This window comes from Equus caballus, chromosome 7 (genome assembly GCF_041296265.1).
Source record: "Equus caballus isolate H_3958 breed thoroughbred chromosome 7, TB-T2T, whole genome shotgun sequence".
NCBI classification, from domain to species: Eukaryota; Metazoa; Chordata; class Mammalia; order Perissodactyla; family Equidae; genus Equus; species Equus caballus.
The window spans coordinates 3,385,441-3,405,356 of NC_091690.1; the positions used below are offsets into that span (position 1 = coordinate 3,385,441).

Sequence of the window (19,916 nt, forward strand, 5' to 3'; positions counted from 1 at the left end):
AGTGTGCGCGTTCCGCTTCGGCAGCCCGGGGTTCACCAGTTAGGATCCTGGGGGTGGACCCACACACTGCTCATCAAGCCATGCTGTGGTGGCGTCCCACGTAGCAGGACTAGAATGACCCTACAACTAGAACATGCAACTGGATTGTACTGGGGCTTTGGGGAGAAAAAGAAAAAGTGGGGGAGGATTAGCAACCGATGTTAGCTGAGGGCCAATCTTCCTCACCAAAAAAGAAGAAAAAAAAAATAAAAACATGATGCAGAGCCAGCCCTGGTGGTCTCGTGGTTAAAGTTCGGTGCTCAATGCTTCGGTGGCCCAGCTTCGCTGAACCCCACCACCCGTCTGTCAGCAGCCATGCCGTGGTGACGTCCCACACAGAAGAACTAGAAGTACCTACAACTAGGATACACAGACGTGCACTGGGGCTTTGAGGAAAAAAACAAAAAGATTGGCAACAGATGTTAGCTCAGGGCAAACCTTTCCCTGCAAAAAACAACACGATGCAGAGTCTGTGAGATCTAAATATGGATTATATGTTGGACAATAACATCGACTCCATGTTAAATTTCATGAACCTGTTATATCCCGATGACGTAAGAGGATGGCTTTTTTCTTAGAGGTTCAGAGTCGCTCAAGGGGCCGGGGGACAATGACGAGATGCATATATTAAAATGTTGACAACGGATGATGTGGGGCCAATGGGCGCCCGACAGGTCATGGTACGATTCTTGCAAGTTCTGACGTTCTTTTCAAAATAAGAAGTGGTGGGGCCGGCCTGGTGGTACAGCGGTTAAGTTCGCACGTTTTGCTTCAGCGGCCTGGGGTTCACCGGGTCGGATCCTGTGTGTGGACATGGCACCGTGTGGCAAGCCACGCTATGGCAGGCGTCCCACATATAAAGTAGAGGAAGATGGGCACGGATGTGAGCTCAGGGCCAGTCTTCCTCAGCAAAAAAGAGGAGGACTGGCAGCATATGTTAGCTCAGGGCCAATCTTCCTCAAAAAAAAAAAAAAAGAAGAAGAAGAAATGGAGAATCAATCTATGGAACAACTCAGCAGTTAAAAGGAACTCGCTCCTGATAACGTGCAACAATTTGGATGAACCTCCAGAGAATTCTGTTGAGGGAAAAAAGCCGATCTCCAAAGGTTACACACCGTATGCTGCCATTTATGTGACATTCTTGAAATGAGGAAATGGTAGAAATGGAGGACAGATTGGCGGTTTCCAGGGGTTAAGGGGGTGGAGTGGGAGGAAATTGGGGGCAGCTATAAAAGGACAAGCGGGATCCCCGTGGTGACAGAAATGTTCGATGTCAGTATCCCGGACGTGCTCTCGGACTGTAGCTTTGCGAGACGGTTCCGTCGAGGGAAGCCGGGAAAGCGTCCCCTGCATCTCGCTGTGTTACTTCTCATAGCCTCATCTGAACCTACAATTATCTCCAAATTAAAAATTTAATAAAAAGGATACAATACTGGCCCAAAATTTCTAGGCACTTCTTATGTCCTAAGCACCGGTTAGGTATTTTACACGTGGGTTTAAAAAAAAATACTCACCACCACCTGTCAGGTAGGTCCTGTCATTGTGTCCACTTTAGAGAAGAGGAAACCGAGTTTCTGAGGCATAAAGGGACTTATTTGATCAGAGAAAGCACGTCAGAATCTTTGGGGGTGATGTGAAAGCTTTAAAAAGCCCACCTAACATGATACTCATCATAGAGATAATTATAATCATGGTCGCTGTCATTTCTTGCGTGCCAACCATATGCTGGCACCGTTTAAGCACCCTCCCTGTGAGAACTCATTTTATTCTCACTACATCCCACCTCCTTGATGCTGTTAGCAGCCCTGTTTTGCAGATGAGCAAACTGAGGCATGGACTTTATCATGAGGGCAATAGGGAGCCATAGAAGAGTTTAGAGCAGGAGAGGAACGTGGTCGACTTTGCCGATACCGAAATGTGTGGGGGTTTTTTTCCCCCACACTGAGCAATTCTCGGATGCCAGCTGGCTGTCCTGCAGTTTAACTCAATTCTGACACCATCTCCCTGGAGAGAGCGTCGGATCCCACAGGTTATGGGCTCAGTCCCATGAGACTGTCCCCCCCGCCACACACACACGTCAGACCACACTCAAAAGTCCGGGTTGTCACCTCTGCTCCTGACCGACCGGCTGTAGACTGGAGGTGCCAACATCTCCCTCGTTTGGTTGGATAATTTGCCGGAGTGACTCCCGGAATTCAGGAAAACAGTTTACTTGCTAAAATATGGATTTATTATAAAAGGATACAACTCAGCAACAGTCGGATGAAACCGATGAGTGGGGCAAGGCATTCGGGAAGGGGCGCGAAGTCCCCTGCCCTCTCCTGGCGCACCACCCTCCCGGCACCTCGATGTGCCTCCCATCCAGGAAGTTCTCCAAACCCGTCCTCTGGGGATGTTTCTTATGGAGACTTCATTGTGAGGGCGTGAATGACAAAATCACTGGCCGTTAGAAAACAAAAGACACCCATTTCCCCTTTATTGCTCTTGCCACTTAGAAAATTCCAAGGGTTTTAGGGGCTGCGTGCCGGGAACAGGGGGAAAAGACCAACCATCTCTCTGTCTGGGTCCAGAGCCGCATTTATATACGTCTTCTTATAAATCACAATGTCACCGCCGCCCCGACGAGCCCTCCCACCAGCTTTCCTCGCTGCGTTTTCATTCCATAATCCTCTCCACATCTTTCCCCATCACCCTAAACCTTTGGGGTGAACCTGGGACTCCCGTTCCGTGGCCGTCAGTGTCTCCCCGTCCTCAACCGCTCCTTGTCCTTCAAGCCTTTCCAACTCACCTGGCAAGACCCTGATACTCAATGTGCTTAACTCTCACACCCATTGGAATAAAAAAAATATAGCAAGTGTTGGCGAGGACGGGAAGTCGGACCCTTGAGAACTGTTGGCGGGAGTGTAAGATGGTGTCGTCACCGTGGAAAACAGTATGAACAGTAGGAAGGATGCTCAAAAGACTAAAAATCGAATTACCCTACGATCCAGCAATCCCATTTCTGGTTTATATAGAAAAGAATCGAAAGCAGGGGGTCAAAGGGCCATTTTCACACCCGTGTTCACAGAAGTATTATTCACGACAGCCAAGAAGTGGAAGCAACGCTAATGTCCGTCAATGAATGGATGGATAAACACAACGCGATGTTACGTTCCATCCATGCGATGGAATACAACGCAACCATGAAAAGGAAGGATATTCTGACACCAGCTATGACACGGATGAAGCTTGAGAACATGATGCTAAGTAAAACTAGGGGCATAGGGGGAGGGAGAATGGGGAGTTTTTCATGGACACAGACTTTCTGTTTAGGGTGATGAAAAATTTTGGTTAAAATGGCAAATTTTATATTATATACATTTTACCACAATACACACACACACAAAGGAATGGGATGTCATCTCTAAGATTAGGTTATAAAGACTGACTTCCATCTTGCTCACAGACTGTTGTCTCCTGGGCTTGCACACTTTTTTTTGGGAGGGGGGGAAGATTAGCCCTGAGCTAACTGCTGCCAATCCTCCTCTTTTTGCTGAGGAAGACTGGCCCTGAGCTCACATCTGTGCCCATCTTCCTCTACTTTATATGTGGGACGCCTACCACAGCATGGCTTGCCAAGCGGAGCCATGTCTGCACCCAGCATCCGAACCCACGAACCCCAGGCCCTCGAAGCAGAATGTGTGAACTTAACCATGGTGCCACCAGGCCGCCCCCTGGCTTGCATACTTTAATGAAGCAATTTGCAGTTGGAGAGACCCACATGGCAAAAAAAAAACGTGGGCTCAAGAAACTGGGTCCTCCGAACAACCCCATGAGCTTGGACGTGGAACCCTCCCCACTCAAACCTTCAGAGGAGACCGCAGCCCTGGCCAATCCTTGCTCACAGCCCAAAAGGCCCTGAGGCAGAGCTCCCAGCTAAGCCACGCTCGGGTTTCCGACCCACAGAAACCGTGAGACGAGAAATATTGTTATTTTAAGCCACTAAGTTTGGGGTAATTTATTTACCCCAATTTATTGTTATGCAGTAATAGCTAATATATTATTATTATTGTCGTTGTTGTTGTTATTATAAGTTACGTAAAGTGAATAAGTATGTGGACTTTAACCAACACTCCTGGAGGGTGGCGTCCTTGCCTCCTAGCTAGGTGCTGGCCCCCTCCTGAGCATCAGTTTCCTCATCCGTAGAAGGGGATCAGTAGAGGGGGGTCACGAGGATGAAATGTGGGTGAAGCACCCCGAGGAGGCCCTGCCGGGGGGAGTGGTCGGGGGGCAGGGGCTCCTGTGATGAGGAGGGTGATGACTCGGGGACTGTCTCATCCTTGTCTTGTCTGGCGTCACCCGCCCTCTGAACACAGGCTCTGAGCCTGGCGCGCTTTTCACAGCTGTTCAAGGCAAGATGTGTGTGTCTGTCTGGACCCCCTGTCTGTGCGTGGGGTGGGGGTGGGGGGTCCCGGGCCTGGGGACCGTCCCTGTTGGCGGAGTGCGTGTCCCGGGCGGGGTGGGTGACCCTGAACCTGCTGTGTCCACCCACGTGGATGTCATGGGGGGCCCTGGGGAGAGCTGGGGGAGGCGGGCAGCTCGCCTCGCGCTCCCGGGCCCCCCTCCCGGCCTCCAGCCCGGCCTCGAGCCCCCCAGCGCAGCCACTTCTGCCCGCGCTCGGCGGAGAGGATGCGCGGCCCGCGTTGCCCCGGCAACGCCGCGATGCCCAGCAACAAGTCGGCGGCGCGGGTCACGTGGCCGGCGCGGCCCAATCGGCGGGCGCGGCCCGAAGCAGGTCAGCCTGGGCCAAAGTCCGCCTCCCGCGCCTCCCGCCCGGGCGAGCGGCTCCCGGCTAATTACCGTAATTGCGGTGCGCGAGCTCCCGGGCGCGCAGGGCCTGGGGCTGGGGGGCTGGGTAGGCCCCGAGGGGCTGAGCGGGGAGGGGCGGGGAGGCAGGACCCGCTTTCTCCAGCAGCCTCGCCGCTGCCTCCGTTGCCGCCTTCAGAGCGCTGCTTAAGCGCCTACTGTATACACCTGTAGGAGAGGAGGAGGGTGGGAGCGCTTGCCTGGGGGGTGGGCGCCCTAGCCTCCAGCTTGGGTAAATAAATCTGGGTTTAGGGGCGCGATTGAAATCAATGGGAGTCTTAAGATTTGAGGCCTCAAAGGAACTGTTCGATCGCTGTTGGCTGTTGGCTCGCACCCCACCGCCGACCCCCATCCGCTGAGTCTCGGTTTCCTCCTGTGCAAAAATAGGGAAGCTCTAACTCTTGAGCGTAGGAAAAGTCTTAGTTCTGGGCAGATGAGATTCGAATCCCGTGCCGGCCATTTCCCGCTGTGTGACTCCAGAGGAGTCCCTTACCCTCTCTGGGCCTCGGATTCCTTATCAGTTAAAAAAACAAATAAGGGGATCTGACTATTTATTTGCGGGAGTTGTTTTATTGAGAGAATGTCTGTGAAGCATACAGGAGGCATTCAATAAATAGAAGCGAATCGTCATCGCGGCCCCAGCTCTTTGTTATGAGTCATGAGAACTTCCAAGAGTCATTGAATGGCTCTGAAGTCAGTTTTCTTCCCATAGGTAAAATGAAGGGACTGGATAAGAGGCCTCACAGCGAATTGGCTGTCCCTGGGGCGAATCACCCCTTAGATGAATGTATGTATTTTTTAAAGAGCTCAAATTGGGGCTTTCACGTGAAACGTCCCTGCAGGCATTTGAATTCTTGGTTCCTGGCCTGGCTGACCCCTCAAATCCCTTCCAGTTCTCTGCTTTGTTCATTCCTTCATCCGCAAACGTTAAATGAGCACCTACTGTGTGCCAGGCACTGCTGTGGGTCTGAGGCCAAAGCCTCATTGAGGAGAACAGAGGCCACAGCAAGCGGCTCAGGATCGCAGTGGACCGGACGGCACATCCAGGCTTTTTTCGGTTTCTCCGATGCTGGTTCTCCCCGCCAGGCCTTAGCACCTGCTGTTCCCTGTGCCTGGAAGGCTCTTCCGGCTGGTTGGCTTCTTCTCCCCTTTCCTGTCTCTGTGCAAACGGCACAGCCTCGAGGGGCCTCACAGACGCACTCCTTATTCTCCAGCTCAGCTGTGAATGGTCTCCCCCCTCCCAGGAACTCTGCTCCCGTCCCCTCCTCCACCCCGCCGATGGGCAGTCGGGGGAAGGACGGTTGTGGGGGAGGGCTGTACCGGGAAATTTGTCAACCCGTGTTTCTGAAAGCTCCGAAAGCTGAGATGGAGAACACGGCGTTCGTTCAAGGTCCCCCCAGGACTCACGGCTGCAGAGGAAATCGGGTCTGTAGAGATGTGGCTTTCCTCCTTGACTGTGCACCCCGAGAGCCGCCCTTGGGAGACGGGGAGGCCTGGCTCCCCTCAGGACACAGACACCAACTGCAGAATGCGGCTACAAGTCGGGGCTCTGGTTTCAATCCACAACTCTCCCTCCTTCCCTGCTGTGTGAGCTTGGGCCAGTGTCTCAACCTCTCTGTGGCTGCTTCCGCCTCTGGGAAATGAGGCTAATAGCGCCGAGCTTGGGAAGTCAATGTGAGAAGAAGTAGAGAGAGCCCGTCCCCACTGGGTGCTCATAAGTGGTAGCTGGCGTTGTTGTTTAAACAGAAAAGGGGTTTATTGAAAGCGTGTTGTGAAGGTTGCGGAACCCACAGGAAAGTTATAAGATCGGTTTCGGAAACAGGCAGATGTGAAAGAGGACCATTCAGGGGATCAGCACGATGGCGATGGGGAGAAATTTCCAGCCCCGTCCGGCCACCCTCTCCTGGTGTGACCACGAGCCAACAGCCCGACGTCTCTGTGTTTCCCTCTTCCCTTCCTCTTTGAAACAAGGGCCAAACTCCGTGTCCTGGCCTTCTGGAGGCATGTTCGATCAGAGCAGAAACCTGAGAAGGCTTCTGGAAGGTTCTAGAAGGCCCTAACTTGGTCCTCACAGCATCATCCGCAAATGTCTGTTGGGGCCCAATGTTGGTGGGACTCCGTGCTTGATGCTAGGGCTGCAAAGGACTATGGGAGAGGTGAGGAAAAGAGCACCCGAGCGAGGGCTCGGTGCCCGACACGCTTCGTGAGCTGAGAAAGATGCTGTCTCTCTTGGGCCTCATGGAAATGAGGGATAGGGGAGTCCGTAATAGAAAGAAGTTCCGTTCAGATCCCCCCCTGCCCCCTACTTGCTGGGCCGCCTTGTGGGGGACCCCTCCACCTCTCTGAGCCTCAGTTTCCACATCTGAAAAATGGGCTGCGGTAATTATTCTGCAGGCGGCGGTGAGGAGGAAATGATGTCAGTCATTCATTCGCTCAATGACTATCGATTCCAGGCATTGGGAGATACAGCGGGGGTGAAAATGGGCAAGACCCTTGCCTTTATATGAGATCTAGGACTCTTAGCTAATGACGAATGAAAGAGCATCAGCATCGCCATAATTATTTTACACCAAGTGCGCAGTGCTCGGCGCAAGATAGATGCTTGGGAAACGCCAGCTCGGACGGTTGCAGTCACCGCAGGACACGCACGGCGAGAGGCTCCTCTCTCCCGGGGGCTGAGGCGGTCGAGACCCCGGCCTGTGGGGTGAGTCTCCTTCGGGAGGCCGGGGACTGAGACCTTCATGAAGGATCCCCTGGTGGCCTCAGGGTGGGAGGGCGACCCGTGTATGTGGCCCTGTTTGTGCGCTCTTCCCCTTCTGGGTAAATGCCTCCATTAATCTCTCCCTTCCTGGCCTGGAGGCTCAGGTTTCGGGGCCCCAGGCAGCTGTTGTCCAGCGTCGCCCTGTTCCCTTAATCCTCGGGGCTCCAGAAACTGTCCTTAGGAGAAAGAACAACAGGCCCGCTGAGGCCACCATCTGTGCAGCCCTGATTTGCAAATGCTCATGAGAGTGGCGGGAAGGTCTCTATAGTAACGGCTGGGGAGGGGGCTGCGTGCATGTGTGTGTGTGTGTGTGTGTGTGTGTGTGTCTGTGCACACGCGCGGAAGGCAGGGGACAGAGGGCCACCCCAGCCCCTTGTTCCTAAACCTTTCTTTCCGCCGTGATGAGCTGTTAATTAATACCCACCGCTGGCTTATTATCCCAGATCATTAGCTACTGTTCCTCACTGGAGTCTCGTGGGGCGCGTTTTCTAAAGACGTTCAGTCATCTCTGCCCACCTGCGCCTGCCTGGGACACAGGCAGATGTCGCGGATCCCGGGGACCCAGAGGGGAGAAAATGGAACAAAGAGAACTCTCCGTGAAGCTGAGATTTCCCCGCGAGACGACGAGGGCAGAGCCCGAATTAGCAAGGGCACAGCCAGTGATTAAAAAATGCCAGCTCTGATTATTCTGGAATGCTGTTCTGGGAGCCTTCCGAGGTGCTGGTGTTGGCGAGGCAGAGTTGCCATCTCTGTTTAAATGGACCAGCCAGACCCAAAGGCAGGCAGAGAGAGGGGAGGGGAGGAAGGACTCTGCACCTGAGGGGTCCTGGTCCCCAAGGCTCCAAGGCCAGAGTCCCCTGCTGGCCTTTGCACGTGCTGTTCCCCCTGTCAGGAACACGCTTCCTGTCACTTCACCCAGCTCACTCCATTTCAGCCTTAGGTCTCGATTGAGAAAGTGGCACCTCCTCCAGGAAGGCCTCCTCAATTTACCCCCTCCTTCCTCCACCTGGACTGGGGCAGGTGACGCCCCTGGGTCCCGCCAGTGCCCTGAGTCTCCTCCATTGCAGCTTTGTTCCCTCTGTCTGTCTCTCCAGCTAGACTTTTTGTTGAGGATTCTGGCTTGTTCTACACATGCAGTTAGGTGAAAAAGAACACCTTTTATGAGGTGTGTATAGAATGCTCCTTTATGTCTTAAAAAGGAGAAGACACTACACACTTATTAGGTGGCTAAAAAAGAAACAGACAGGGGCCGTCCCAGTGGTGCAGCAGTTAAGTTCGCACGTTCTGCTTCGGCAGCCCGGGGTTCGCAATTTCAGATCCTAGGCCCTGGACCTACACACCACTCATGGAGCCACGCTGTGGCGGCGTCCCACAAAAAATAGAGGAAGATTGGCACAGATGTTCACTCAAAGCCAATCTTCCTCACCAAAAAAAAAAAAAAAAAAAGTCATTTTAAAAAAGAAAGGGACAATACCAAGTGCTGTTAAAGACATGGAGCAAGTGGAACTCTCATCCGTCACTCACGGGAAGGCAAAATCTTGCAGCCACTTTGGAAAAAGAGTTCAGAAGTTTCTTATAAGGCCAAACACGCCCTCCCCGTATGACCCAGCCAGCCCACCCCTCGGTGTTTACCTAGAGAAGTGGAAATGTATTGACCGCACAGACAGCTGCACGTGAATATTTGCAGCAGCTTTATTATAATCTCCCAAACCTAGAGATGTGCCTGAATTAATGTCCCCGCGCCGGTGAGTGGATAAACAGGCTGTGTCCGTCCACATAATGGGACGCCACTCAGTATTAAAAAGGAGCTAATTCCTAGTGTACACGGCAACACGGACGCGTCTCCGGCGCGTTGTGCCGGGTGGAAGGAGCCGGACAGAAAGCTGCACACCGTGTGACTCCATCTCTGGGTGACATTCTGGAAAGGAAAACTCTAATGACAGAGGGCAGATCAGCTGTCACCCGGGAATTAGAGGTGGGAGGAGGGGCAGGCCACACCGGGGGCACGGCGGAATTTTTGGGGGGTGTTGGAATGCCTCTGCATCTTAATTACGGCATTGGATACATGACTGGGCCTTTGTCAAAATGCATAGAACTGTACACCTAAAACTAAGAATGTCGCTGTATAAATACACCTGCCTTTAAAAATAAATTCTTTAAAAGGTTAAAAAAAAATGTGTGTGTGGGCGACCATGATGTATCAGCTGGTATATGCATGAAGGAGCTCTGGAGGGGAACAAAGGAGGGAACGGACAATTGCCAAGAACTCAGATGTTGGAGGTGGCAGACTGGGGTCCCCATCCCAGCTCCAGCCTCCCATCCCTGAGACGCTGTGCAAGCCCCTTCCTGTCTCTGATACTCCTGTCACTTCTGTAAAATGGGGCGTATCGTGTATGCTCTGCAGCCTAGAAGAATTGGAAGGCGAACCTTGGAATCCTAGGGGTAAAGGCTTTCTGTGCTCTCCTGGGGGTGCGCGGGGGCCCCCCCCCAGAAGGCGATGTTGGAGGGGCAGCCATGAGGAGCACGAGCTCTGGAGCCACGAGACAGCTGTGTTCCAAACCCGGCTCTGCCGCTTGCTTCCTGGGCGGCCTCGGGCTGGTTCCTCAGCCTCTCTGAGCCTCAGTTTCCTCATCTGTAAAATGGGAACAACAAGAGTCGCTATCTTAGGGGGTTGCCCCGAGGCTTTAGAAATATTCAGCCTGGAGAGGGCTTGGCATGGAGCCCAGCACAAAAACAGAAGCTCTAGGAGGGAGAGAAAGAGAAGGGGGTAGTTTTCCTGTGTGATCTGCTCCTGGACTGGCCGCTTCTCTCTGATTGTGTATCCTGCCAGTCCCCCCCACCCTTGATCTTGGTCATCCTCCAACACGCCCGTCAGGGCCTGTCACACACACACACACAGGGCTTTTACGCTAACTGTTCCTTTGGCCAATATTTGCCCTTTAAATTTTCCCATCTCCTCCTCGCCTTTTCAGGTCTCCACTCACACGGCTCCGCCCCAGAGAGACTTTCCTTCCCCAACCACCCAGGCAGCCAAATGTTGGCCCTCGGGCCCAACGAGCTGCTGTTTTTATCAATAAAGTTTTATTGGCACACCGTCACACGCATTCACTCGCACATTCTCCCGGGCTGCCTTGGAGCCAAGACATCCGAGCGGAGTCGTCACAAGAGAGACCGGCTGGCCTGCAAAATTGAAAATATTTACTTTCCGGCCCTTTACAGACAAAGTTTGCCGATTCCCGCTCCACCATGTCCCCCTGGGCTGTTTCCTTCAAAGCAGGAGTCACTGTGTGAGATCTTCTTGTTCCTCTGTCTGTCCATTGACTATCTTCTGCACTAAATGAAGGACGAGAAACACAGCAGCTTTGTTCCCTGCTGTGTGTGCCCGGCACATAGCGGGCATCCAAGAATATTTTTGGGGGAGAGGATGTGTGCATAAAGTAGACTTGAGGGTGCACACATCTGGCCATGCTTTCTAGAATGCTGGGGACGTAAGAAACCCTCTGGACAAACGCTGGGTGTAGTGCACACCCTAGCAGAAGACAGTGGGCGAGCTGGATCTCAGGGTCAAGAAGAGAATCCTGGGGTCTAAGAGTCATCTTGTTACTACAAAGCCCGCCTCTCTGCAGAGGAGATGGGAAACATGGGACAACGGAATGCGACGCGTGACCCTGAGTTGGATCCCACCTTGGGAGGAAATGCCATAAAGGACGCTACTGGGATGCCTGGTGAAACAGGGATGCGGACTGGGGATCAGAGAGTAGTGCTGTAACAGTTTTAACTTCTTGGTTGTAATCAGCATGTTATGGTCACATAGGAGACTGTCCTTGATCTTGGGGACGCGCGCTGAAGTCGTCAGGAATGAAGGGGCAGCTGTGCGTGCAACTTACATGATTGGAACAGAGACAGACAAAGAGACACGTAGAGAAAGAGATAAAGATGCAGTAAATGTGGCAAAATGTTAACAATCGGGGGTGAATCTACGAAAAGATGATACGGAAGCTCGTTGCAGTATTCTTGCAACTTTTCTGTGGGTTTGATCTTTTTGTTTTGAAATAAAAAGGTTAAAAGAAAAAAATTAACAAACAAAGCGGCCATCCTAGGCTTCATTCCCGTTTCTTCCTCTTCCTTTTGCAGCCAGCTCCTTGCCCCTCCTTTGGACTATAAAGCTAGGACTGGCCTCTGAGCAGGAGGCAGAATGAAGGAGCTAGACAGTGTCTCAGATGAGCTCCCACAAGTCAATTTATTGAGTACCTACTATGTGTCACTCCCCCATGGGTTTGACTCAACTTTTCCCCAGGCCATCAATGGAGTTACCCCTTGGTTTGGGCATCTCTATGGACAAAAGCTAGGTGCCTTAGCTGACACTCCCGGTTCCCTGGGTGCTCTGCAGGCAGCCCACTTGTGGGCTCAAATTCCACAAAATGAGCAGCCTTTCAGGGGACTTTCGTACCAGAAAGAGCTCAAGCCAGGACACAAATCTCTCTATTGTCACAATACTATATTTGAGTAGAGTTATATTTTCATGTCTTCATGGTGGGCTGCTGAACTCGTGTATGTGCCCCCATTGCCTAACACAATAAAAATCTATTGAGTAGATAAATGGGTGCAATGTCTCAGAAAGTAAGAGTAGGTAGTCCAGACATCGTTTCTAGTGCCGTGCCGAGCTGCTTCAGAGCCTGACGCAAAAGAGAAATTCTACAATGTGGATCCTGTCTTTATTTAAAACTCTGATATTTTGTTCATCATGGATTTTTTGCATTAATTTTGAATTCTTAAAACATTGCATTGAAATATTACTTATCTTGACTCCTGAGTCTTTTTGGTGCCCCCTTAAGTTTTTCATGTGCCTCACTCACCATGGTCCTGATTGTTTCCAGCATGCAGTCCACACCATGTCATTAATTCCTCATCACAATGCTCTGAGACGGTGCTACCATGATCACCAATTCACAGCCGAGGAAACTGAGGCACAGAGAGGGTCGACTGTGCCCAAAGTCCCACAGCGGGGAGGAGAAAATCTGGATTTGAACTCAGGTCTCTGTGTTTTTTGGCTCAGAGCCGACTCAGTAAAGCAAAACAATAAACTGACTTATGAGTTGGGTTTTGGGTCAAGTAACAAAAAGATCTAGGCTGGAGCCCCACCTCTGCCCCAGGCTCCTCAGAGCCCTCCATCACCACGGACCTCAGTTTCCCTATCTGGAACCAGACTTCCATATTCTGAATGTGCCCTGTTTCCCCCAGCACAGTTTACTAGCTTTCTCTCTCCTGATCCAGCAATAGCGCAAGCTTGGGATGGAGAGAAGCAGGTACTGGCCAGGGCTTCTGAGCCAACCCAGAGCTCAGAGACCTAGGAGGGGTTTGGATCAAGTGGGGAAACCCTGGGGCCCACAGTGAGTGTCCCCTCCTCCTCCAGAAAACCCTAACCCAGTTTTTGGGCACATGCCAGACTTTTATTCTGAAGCCGAGGCCACAGCCTATGAGGTAATCTTTGGAGCTGCATTCGAGGCAGAGTCCCATTGGCTGGCTGGCAAAACCCCTCCCCGGGTTCCCGGCGCCCCGCCTTCCCCAATGCCCATAAAAGCGCATGTCCCCGTCTCGGTAGCCACTGGACACCTGCATCTGCCAACAAGACCGGAAGCAGGTGAGGCACACAGGGGAAGGACCGCGGCCGCGTGGGGGGTGAGGGGAGGGAGGAAGGGTGGTCTGAGGGCCCCGGGGCCCCGGGCATGGGGCTGGTTTGCAGGTCAGCGCATGGACGTCTTCCCAGAAAGTGACAAAGACGGCGAAGTTTGACAGTCTGGAAAGCGGAGACCAGACGGGCTGACTACCTGAGAGGTAAGTTCTGGAGACATGACGCGAGGTGGGGAGCAAGTATGAGTCCTGGTTGCTCCCTCTCCGTGTCTCCCCGCCTTGCCCAGGAAGAGGAAGAAATTCGGGGATTGGGGGGGGGGTTCCAAAAAGTCAGAGGAACAAAGAGCAGAGGGCAGGGGGTGGGGCGAGCCGGGGTAGAGGGGGAAGGAAGTCAAGTTTTCTTCAGCGCAGAGGCTAGGACCGCCGGCCGCCGGCCGCGGAAGGAAATTGCTAATTTATTTCAGCACCGCGACTCCGGACAGCGCCTCTCGGGGTCCGGGATGGGACCCGCGATCTGCTTCAGCACCGGGGCTGCGAACAGCTCCTGGCGGAGGCCCGGGGCCCCTCCGACATCGTTTCAGCACCCGGACAGCGGACAGCTCCCCGAGGTACCCAGGAGCCCTTGTGCCTTGATGGGTGGTCAGAGGGTGGTCAGAGGTGCCCGGCGCTTTTGGAGACTTGCCCCTCATGGAATGGATTTTTCCACGAATTATTTTCCAGATAATAAGCAGGCGCGATGAAACCGCACGTAGAAATCTGTAATTCCCAGCAGGTGAGATGTCCAGTCGGTAGGAGTGTGGGTGAACGGGCGCCTGCCAAGATGACACTGTTGTGCTCTTTCCAGACTTCCGTGAGAAGCATTGTGCCAAGCGTTTTGCATAGATTCTATCATGCCATCTGCAATCCTAGGACACGGGTGTTACGATGCCCAGGTGACAGTTGAGAAAACTGAGACCCAGAGAGGGGCAGGGAATTATTAGCCCAAGGGCTCTCAGCCCAACAGTGAAGCTGCAAGTCAATCCCACATGCAGCCACTCCGAATTCCGTGTTTCTGACATGCCTGGGGGGGGGGGTGGAGTTGGGGCCTTGGAGATCAGACCCTGCCTCTCTCCAAGAGGACCAGGAATGGAAAACAGGAGGCGGTGGAGAAGCAAGAAGCCCGGGTGTTCCGGCTTGGCTCAGGTGAGGGGAAAGGGCTGCGTGGGGCACCTCAGACACGGGCAGAGGGTGGCGCAGAAGACTGGAGCGGTTGTGGTCTAGTGCTGTGTGGAAGACTAGTGATTTTGTTGTTTTGACGTACTATGACAACAAATCACGGCTTCCTCACAGCGTAGGCTCCCGTCGACCTCCACTCAAGACGGACAGGCAAGGGTGTGGGACAGAGGGTCAGGGAGGAATCGTTTCCACCCAGGGGGCGGGTTGGCTAGTTCCGCGGGACAAGGGCAGGGGCGGGAATAAAACAAGGGCATGCACCCCACGAACACACGGCAATGTGCCACGTGTGGTGTTGGCCATGTCACTCGCATGCCCCCGCAGGCCTGGAATACAAACTATCTGACTCTGAACCCAGGGCCCTTAACATCTTACTACACTTTCCTGGGGGATCAATGAGGGAGCGGCATTTGAAGTTCTCTCCAGACCAGGATTCTACCGAAACTTTTCAATAAAAGTTCCAGCAGTGATCTTTTTTCTCCCCCCCCCCCCACCCCACCATCAGTTCCAGGGGCCAATTACAGGACAGGTGTCCACTCGTGCCTGGTAGTTGTGGCATCATCAACGCCCACCCCAAATTCTCTGTGACATCCTAATGAAGTCAGAGACACCACGTCAAGCTCGTTGCAGCCTCAGAGTCCTTGCCTTTGCTGTTCCCTCAGCTTGGAATGCTCTGCTCCCCAAGCACCCCAAGGCTCCCTCCGCCTTCTTATCCAAGCCTCAGGTCACCAAGAGAATCTTGTCTCCCACCCCCCCCCCCCATAGCAAGTCTATATTATACATTCTCATAGACACGGGAAATCTCTCTGGCACCTAGTCCAATTCTTTTGTCTTATCTGTTTACAGGGCTGTCTGTCTCCCCCCACTACACTGTGAGCCCCTTGAGGACAGAGACTGTGTTTGTATTTTCCCAGCACTCATGCATGGCCTTGCACACAGCAGGTGCTCAATAAATGTTTGTTGAATCAGTAAAGGCATCAGAGGATAAAACAACGTATCAGTCAATAAAGGAATTTATGGTTTCAGTATGCACATGAAGGTCCTACTTCTTTCTCCTCGACGTCCCCCACAGAGATGCCACAGGGTGATGGTGGCCGCGGGTGGTTATTGGGGAGTATAATTAAATTTGTGGGCACTCAAGGGCCAGCCAGCCAACGAATAGCCCCAGGAGAGAGCCAGGCTCGTTTAATTAGCAATTACGAGGCATTGATTCCTCATTAGTTCCGGCAACCCCGTCTCCCTCCCCAGCCCCAGACAAATGAAATCTTTCTCTCCCCCAGGAGTACTGCCTCAGTGGGTCCATTAACAAGCAGAGAAAATATGATTATAAGACACCTAAACGCCAGAGGCTCTTTGTCAATGGGGTGGGGAGAATGGGGTTCAATGTCTGGGTTAAGGCTAATTGTGAGAGATTTTCCAGTATATTTAGAATCGCCCTCTGGGAATGGGAGAGCTATCAGAGAGGAAAAGGGACCAGGATACTGCCCTCTGGGGACCCCAATGAAAGAAGAGATTCTGCTCTGGTATTTCTGTGAAAGTTTCCCCTGGGTGTCTCATAATCACTCAAATTAATAATTTCAAGTTGAACACCCAACCCCCCCAACCCCCAGCTTGCACTTCCCGCCACGTCCCCATCAATGTGGCAGCCCCTCCACCTCCCAGGGGGCCCCCCCCCCATCCACCCTCCATATTCATCAAGGCAAGTCACTCTGGTCAGATTCATCCTCTTCTCCAGGGCTCTGCCTCTGTCACCGTCACCGCCTGGGCATCTCACAGTCTCTTCTCCCCTCCCCTCCAAACACACACACAGCCAGTTCACCCTCCACATACAGCGAGGGGTCTTTCCAGAACACAAATCTGGTCCAGTCCCGCCCTTGCCTTCAACCCTTCCAAGACGCACCTTGCCTGCATGCTAAAATTCAAATACCCTCACACACCCTGCGTGGTCCAGCCCCTCCCCGCCGAGAGCGATCGCTTATCATTTTCCCACCAGCTACACTCGACAACCAGCCCGTCCAGGAGCACCTCTCGCTCGGATTCTCAACTTTGATGTGAGGACGGTTCCCCTGGGAAGCTCAAAGAGAATGCAGATTCCCAGGACCCTCCAAGTTTCAATTAGCCAGAGCCAGGCTCTGGTATCTGAATTTTGGCTAGCTTCCCCACTGATTCTTATTTAGAGGAATCTTTCCTTTGATTAAAAAAAAAAAAAAAAACCCTGGGGCCGGCCCTGTGGCCAAGCGGTTAAGTTCTCGCGTCCTGCTTCGGCAGCCCAGGGTTTCTCTGGTTTGGATCCTGGGCACAGACATCGCACCGCTCATCAAGCCATGCTGAAGTGGTGTCCCACATGCCACAACTAGAAGGACCCACAACTAAAAATATACAACTATGTACCGGGGGGCTTTGGGGAGAAGGAGGAAAAATTTTAAAAATCTTTAAAAAATAAAAACCCACCAACATTTTGTTTCTCCCAAAGACCTCTGGTGGGGGGCACCTCTGTTAATCTCACCAGTTTCATATTTGTACCCCCGCATGCCCAGTTAGTGCTAGCACCCATAAGTATTCAGTTGAGCCCTTGTCACCTTCACCAAACACAGAAGCATAGAGGACACGCACACCTATAAAGATGAGCCATCTCCCAGAGAGGTGATGAGGGCATCAAACAACCTATTAAGCTATCTTATTATATTTGGTGAGGTCCAGTTACCTTAATTTGGGAATCCATGAAAGGAGAGTGTGTGAGACAAGTGTGGTTTATTTGGAAGGTGGTCCCAGAAAGCGGGAATGAAGGCACCAGAGAATGAGGCAAAGAAGTAGGGAAAGCCAGTCTAGGGGGATAGAGCCCAGTGAGTCTAACAGACCTGAAGTGACAGTGGCTTAAACAAGGTGGAAATTTATTTTCTTCCCATTGACTTAGCAATTCCATGTCTAGATTTACATAAAAGAGAAATGAATATTCATTTCCACGGAAAGAATTTTACAGAAATACGTACAACAGCTTTATTCGCAATAGCCAAGAGCTAACTGGTGAATGGATAAACAGACTGTGGTATAAGCAGACCGTGGGTTACTACTCGCAAAAAAAAAAAAAAAGAGCAAATTGATGATACAAACAGCAGCACAGGCGACTCGAAAAGTCATGCTAAACAAAAGGAGTTGGACACAAAAGGGTCGATACTGCGTCATCCCATCTATGTGACATTTTAGGAATGGGCAAAACTAATCTATATTGATAGAAATCAGAACTGTGGGTGCCTCTGGGGTGGGTAACAGGAATCAACGGGGGGGGGGGGGGGCCCATTGGGAACTGTCCAGGGTGCTGAAAATATGATCTATCTTGATCAGGGTAGTGGCTCTATGGGTGTACACAATTGTCAAAAAATCACTGACCCATACACTTAAGGTCTATGCATTTTATTATATGAAAAATCCAACTCAATTCTTTTCAAGTAAAAAAAAATTTAATTTATTTATTTTATATCACATGACTATCTGAGCAGTTCAGCGCTGGCTTGGGGGCAGCGCCCAGACTCCTTCTACATCATTGCTCTGCTATCCTTAGTGTGTCAGATTCATTCACGTGGCCCAATGTGGTGCACTATTTATTAAAATGTTGTCTGTTTTTTATGAGGCCAGATGCGCTCAGCTAAAAGTTGGGGGATTTAGGGTTGTGAGAGAGAAAGGAAAAACAGTGTTGACAACAGCTAGCGACCTCTGCTACAGATACATCAAACAGTTGGAAATATGTTGTGCACATTTTCCAAGCCAGTTTCCACCTGAGACCACCTGTAAGTCTGTATCTCCAGGATCGTATTTCAAAATAGAGCTGTAAGCTCCTGAAGAAGAAAGGCGTATGAATGAGCAACATGGTGGATCTGGTGGGCAGAACCACCTGAAAGGGACACCCATGTCCTGGCAGCTGCTTCAAGACCCTGGAGCGATAGACAAGGACAGAGCAAATGAAACAGACAATCCAGCCCACGGTGGATGCAACACACTTCCGAAAGCTGGGCTCAGATGGTGGACGACAAGGAGTTTGAAAGATGGAGTTATCTGCTTAGGTAACATTGAAGGAATGAACTGCCCGGGAGACTCATGGAGAACATTTGAGACCTTGCCTTTGAGGCACTATGTGGGTTGAAAGTTAAAATTAGTCAACCTTGGTGCCTGACTGTTTCTCAGAATTATAAGAAGTATTTGCAGGATGGGAAGAGCGAGAGACCCACATGCAACGTCTTGAGCACCAGGCAAAGTGGGTGCAATAAATAACTTCTAGTTTCATGATGGGCCTAGACACCTTTCCACGGGACAATGGGGCAAGGAGGCGAAGGCCGCTGAGCAGGGATATTGGGCTAGTTTTTCTCCTCTGTCGGCCTCAGCTTCGCCATCTGTAAAGTGGGGATTATGGCTTCTCTCTTCAGGCTGCTGTAAAGATGAAGGAGACAACGTATGTAAATGCATGGCACCACGCCCAGCACACAGTAAGTGCTCAATAAATAACGATGATGCCAAGGACAACGGTGACAGATAAGTAGGTAGATAGGAAGAAAAATATAAAGGTGGATAAATAATGGGTTGCTAGATAAGTGGAAAAGGAGGAAGGAAGGAAGAGAGGAAGGAAGGCCGGAGGGAACAAGTCACCTCCATCCAGCGCCGGAGAGGGGTGGCGAGGGCAGAACTCAGGCGTTGCATCGTCCAGGGGCCGCTGTTTCTCTTGGCTCCGGTGGTGGTCGCCTCCCACCCGGGAGGGTGGGGGTAGAGAGAGCTCTGATTATATCCTGTTCCTTAATGGGTCCTTCAAAAGAGAGTGGCTTGGGTTTCCATGACAACAGGCAGGCAGCATCACGAGGAGATGGCTGAGTTCCCCCCCTACACACACATCTGGCTCTGGAATCTGGCCCCTTCCATCCTTCCTTTTCTGGATCCTGGGAGCCCAGCCTGTGCCCAGCCCAGCCCCGAGCGGGCAGCCGCGTGGGTTTTGAGCGCTCATTCACACTGGGACACTCGGAGCTCCTTCTCTGGGGCCCCAGCCCGGTGAGGGAGGGACGGACAGAAACAGCACATGCCGGGCACACGTGCAAAGCGAGGCAAAGGGGAAGGGCGCAGGGAGGGGGTCCCAGGGGCCGCCGGCTCACCCCCAGTTTTCCCCGTCACAGGTCCAGCCCGCCGAGGAGACGGGAAAGGCTCTGAGGTGGAAACAGGACTGGACACGGCGAGACTTCAACCGACAGTGACCACGCAGGTTACGGAACGTGCTCCTCGGGGCAGAGCCGGGGGACCTGACAGACGGCGGGAGAAGCCACAGTCGGAGAAATTCGTCCTCGTTTTAGCCCACCTGGTTCGGATTCAGCGATAGATAGTTGTCCAGAGAAGGAATGCGTGAGGGGCTTGCAAACGTTGCCGGGGAAAGGAGCTGCAAAGGAACCATGGA

General features: G+C 52.2%; 1 long non-coding RNA gene and 1 other non-coding gene across 5 annotated transcripts; both read left to right on the forward strand.

The window, feature by feature from the left end:
• Positions 1–13,193: 13,193 nt before the first annotated feature.
• LOC106783343 (uncharacterized) lies at positions 13,194–15,520 on the forward strand. Of its 4 annotated transcripts, none has more exons than XR_011440377.1 (7): positions 13,194–13,286; positions 13,413–13,480; positions 13,741–13,884; positions 13,997–14,048; positions 14,394–14,458; positions 14,994–15,212; positions 15,335–15,520. It is a non-coding gene; the product is annotated as an uncharacterized lncRNA (long non-coding RNA). The 4 variants fall into 4 exon arrangements; XR_011440378.1 differs by having other exon boundaries at positions 13,195–13,286; positions 13,389–13,480; positions 14,121–14,458; XR_011440376.1 differs by having other exon boundaries at positions 13,195–13,286; positions 13,389–13,480.
• Positions 14,530–14,613, forward strand: MIR7-2 (microRNA mir-7-2). The gene has a single exon (NR_032873.1). It is a non-coding gene; the product is annotated as a microRNA mir-7-2 (primary transcript).
• Positions 15,521–19,916: the final 4,396 nt, after the last annotated feature.